Source organism: Furipterus horrens, unplaced genomic scaffold (genome assembly GCF_987537825.1).
Source record: "Furipterus horrens unplaced genomic scaffold, mFurHor1.1.pri manual_scaffold_7, whole genome shotgun sequence".
NCBI lineage: Eukaryota > Metazoa > Chordata > Mammalia > Chiroptera > Furipteridae > Furipterus > Furipterus horrens.
The window spans coordinates 81,883,936-81,887,451 of record NW_028327177.1 but is presented as its reverse complement, the minus strand read 5'-3'; the positions used below and the strand labels follow the sequence as shown (position 1 = coordinate 81,887,451).

At 35.0% G+C, this 3,516-nt stretch overlaps 1 pseudogene; it reads right to left on the bottom strand.

Annotated features, from left to right (window-relative positions):
- Nucleotides 1–1,532: 1,532 nt before the first annotated feature.
- LOC150004710 (nascent polypeptide-associated complex subunit alpha pseudogene) lies at nt 1,533–3,090 on the bottom strand (annotated as a pseudogene).
- Nucleotides 3,091–3,516: the final 426 nt, after the last annotated feature.

Genomic DNA, 3,516 nt, shown 5'->3' with positions numbered 1-3,516 from the left:
AGTAAGGGAAGGGTTTAATTAAAGAGCCTGTATAAAAGACTCATGGACATAGACAACGGGGAGGGATATGATTGCGGGAGAGGGGGTGGGCTGGGTGGGGGAGAGAAATTGGGGGAAAAGGGGACAACTGTAATTGAAAAACCAAAATAAAAATAAATAAATAAAAAAAATAAAAAAATTAAAAAAAAAACCATTTTCAACTTGGTAAAGAGCATCTACAAAACAAAGTGACAGTAGACATCATACTTAGTATATTAAAAACTTAGAATATTTTGCCTAAAATCTAGAATGAGTCAAGAATGTCTGCTTTCACAACTTTTATTCAATATTGTATTGGAGGTTCAAATCAGTGCAATAAGACAAGAAAAAAAAAAGAGACATTCATATTGGAAAGGAAGAAAGGAAATTATTTTTATTTGCAGATGATATTATCATGTATGTAAAATCTTAATAAATATATTTAAGAATCTATTAGAACAGGAAAATTTAGTAACTTCATGGACCATGAGATCAATATACCAAACAACCCCTGCATTTCTAATACTAGTAATAAACAATTAAAAATACAAGTGCATTTAAAATAACACCCAAAATAATTAGGAATCAATTTAAACAAAGATTGACTTGTAAGAACTGCATACTAAATATTACAAGAAATTGCCGAGATAAATTAAAGACCTAAACAAATGGAGAGAGATACCATGTTCACAGATCAACAATAATATTAAGATGTTAATTCTCCAATTAGTATATAGATCCGATGCAGTTCCCACCGAAATTTTTTCAAGAGTTTTGTAGAAAATGACAAAGTGTTTCTAAATTTATAAGGAAAAACAAAGGGCCCACATTGCCAAAATAATTTTGAAAAGAAACAAAGTTAAAGGACTGAAATGACCTGATTTTAAGACTTAGTATAAATCTGCAGTCAATAAGACAGTATGGTCATATTTAAAAGACAGACAAATAGATCAGAGAATCCAAATAGAATCCAGAAATAGAGCCACACTTATGCGACCAACTGATTTTTCAACAAAGGTTTCAAGGTAATTCAGTGGGGGAAAGGAGAATCTATTCAATGCTAATGGTAGGCAAAATAATGACACCCCACCTCCTAAGATGTTTGCATCCTAATCCCCAGAACCAATGAATATGCTTGGTTACATGGCAGAGAGTAATTAAGGTTGCAAATAGAATTGTTTGTTAATTAGTTGACCTTAACATAGGAAAATTATGCTGAATACCCAGGTGGGCCTGATATAATCACAAGGATCAGAGGGAGGCAGAAGAGAACCAGAGAGATGGCAGGGTGAAAAAGACTGGTCCCAATGTTGCTGGTTTTATATTTATTTATTTATTTATTTATTTATTATTTTCATCCAACAAAAAGTCATAACTTTACTGATAGAAACAGTAAAAATTTCAAACCAAGCAGCATTTACTCTTTTGAAACACTAAGAAAAATTCCATATTTTTAAATGGTTACATTGTTAATCCGATAACAGCATTTAATAGATATTATTGTTCTTCAGAGCTCAGAGTGCCTTTGCTCTCAACACATGTGCTTGTGACGTGTCCTAACTTCCATAACTGTTTCATCAACCTCTTCATCTTCACTCTTCTTATTGAGTTGGAGTCTGTGTGTTTTCCTGAATGTTTGAGACAGCCTCACTTTCAGCTTTGACTTTCTCGCAGCTGCTAGCTGTGCTTACTGAGATAAATCCTCAATCTTAGTTTCCCCCAAAACTATGTATGTATATGAAATTGGTCTCTTGTAGATATCTGGTTTTGTGATGACAACGAGGATAGCCTTAGATTTCAGGATAGTGATTCTAGTAATCCCTGGAACCCATTGAAGACCCAGTTTGGATATAGCATTTCATGCCTCGTTTTCCACTCCAGCTCTATTTTGCTTGGCTGACTGGCTCTTCATTGATTTCAGCTGTTCCTGTCAGTTGGGCTTGAGTGGTTCCTTGCATGAGATCTTATTCCTGGGGCTCTGGTATTGATTCATCACTGTCAGATTCTGTTTCAGATCTTGTCTCAGCCTGGGGCTGCTGCAACTCCTGCTCTGTAGCAGAGATGGTTTTTGTGGCTTCACCTGGGCATTTTATGCAGGGAACATGGAACCAAGATGGAGGCAGAAATATAGTGACTGGTGAGTGAGCCCAGTGCCACTGGTTTTAAATGTGGAGGAAGGGGCCATGATCCAAGGGATGAGGGCAGCTTCTACAAGCTATAAAGGGCAAGGAAATGGATTTTTCTCAAGGTCCGCCAGAAAGGAAGGCAGCCCGGTTGAAAACGTGATGCATGTATTGCATCAGATGGAGAGTACTATGAATGTGACTGAGGTTTAAACATGTAAGAATAAATACATAATTTTTTATAAATAAATTCCAGGTTTTGAGGGTACCTCTTCCTATAATGTGCTTACTGGTCACCAAGTATCTTCCTCAGAGAAGTGTCTATTCAAAAATTTTCTCATTTATTATTGGATAGGAAGTTTTGATAGGGTGAGAAAAAGTATATAAAAATAGGTTTAAAAAATTTCTAATAGCTATTGTCATTAGTGACTGGGTTAATGAATTAATTAAATTGAACAGATGATAAATTGAACTAATATGTGCAATAAAGTCACTCATTCCCCATGCATCTTCCTTAGCATGCATTTTGCCAAGGGTAGTGACTTAATATCAGTCGAATGGAATTGATTTCTGATAGCTCATAATCAAGCAAAAAAAAAAAAATAACCTTGTTTAACTTATGGAACTGGGAAGTCTGAGTCCTCATAGGTGGCTTGCTTAGTGAGTAGAGTTCTCTTGTGTGACTAAAGCCTTAACAACAAACAGCCATAAAATGAAAGCCTTTCCATAATGAACTACAGCTTTTTCTGTCATCTTAAATAATATTTTCAATAGGTTTTTGCATTTTGTGAAGGATACTTTATGGTTATCTTTTCTGCTTTTCTTGAGCATGTGGACACCAACAGGGTCTTGGGATGCCCTTACCAATCTCAGACAACTGTATTTTTTGAATACTTGTATCAAATGCTGTATCATACTCTGTCACTTCCCTCAGTGTTAGATGCTGCATTTTGCTATAAGTATCTTAATGACTTCCCTTCTCTTTCTTATTTTTTAATAGTTCATTTTTATTGTATTTTCCATTACCATTTATCTCCCCTATACCCTCTTCCAACTCCACCCATTCCACTTTCCCTGTCTCTTTTGTTTTTAATAATAGCTTATGTCAGGGAAATAAAAATCTAAAATTGTTCAAACCATGTCTAAAATGAGAGTAAATAAGTCATGAGTGAGTATACTTTTCTAAGGCTAAAATACATTAGTTGGTGTATTTTATATATTTTAGTGCATCAGGGTTCTGTTTGGCGCCTCATTTACCATAACTCCTCACCCCCATCTGAATACCACATATGTGTTTGTTTTAAAAAATTCTCCATTTAAGTGAACTATTGTCATAAAGTGCTTTGATAACTTCATGAGCTCATCTGGTTGGGTT